Here is an 884-nt window from a genome sequence, read left to right as displayed (position 1 = left end):
ACTCTGGCTCTTATCCACTAGGCTAATACAGAGGCAGAGGGAATTTCTCTCACCCTGTCTCTGCAGGGTCAATATTTTAGTCTAGGAAGTAAACTGACAATAAACACCAACTGGAGAGATGCAAATGTGTTATAGGCACATGCACAAGAGCCACATAAAATCTAAGGTTAAAAGAGGGGTCAGACTGGGTTGGAGAGAGGGATGATTTCAAATAGGCGGAACCCACCTGAAAAGCCACACACAGCGCAGCTGCAACCCTAGCACTTGAGGTGTTTGTGGGGGGAAGAGACAGGAAGGTTGCTGAGGTTTGCTTGAGTGTTTGCCTGCATGCATGCACGCACGCGGACCACGTCTGTGCCTGCGGATAGCAGCTGAAGACATCCGATCCAGAGGAGCATGGGAGCCCCTGAAATTGAACTACCATGTGGGTGCTGCAAACTGAATCCAGGTCCCCTGCAAGAGGAGAAAGCACTCTGCTCTCCTGAGGTAGCTCTCCAGGCTCTCACTGGGGCATCGTGGGGGGTGGGGGTGGGGGTGGGGGAGAGAGAGAGAGAGAGAGAGAGAGAGAGAGAGAGAGACTCTGCTCTCCCGAGGTAGCTCTCACTGGGGCTTCAAGGCCACCAGCCCAGCTGTTAGAGGCTGAGAGAGGGGGGAAGGGGGGAGGGATGGAGGGAGGGGAGAGGGAGAGAAAGAGAGAGAGGGAGGAGAGAGAGAGAGGGAGAGAGAGGGAGAGAGAGACACAGAGAGAGACAGAGAGAGAGAGACAGAGGGAGAGAGACAGAGGGAGAGAGAGAGACAGACTCTCCTCCCCTGAGGTAGCTCTCCAGGCTCTCACTGGGGCTTCACAGCCACCAGCCCAGCTGTTAGAGGCTGAGGGGGGGGGG

This window comes from Mastomys coucha, unplaced genomic scaffold, assembly GCF_008632895.1.
Source record: "Mastomys coucha isolate ucsf_1 unplaced genomic scaffold, UCSF_Mcou_1 pScaffold21, whole genome shotgun sequence".
NCBI lineage: Eukaryota > Metazoa > Chordata > Mammalia > Rodentia > Muridae > Mastomys > Mastomys coucha.
Note: the sequence above shows the minus strand (reverse complement) of the source record.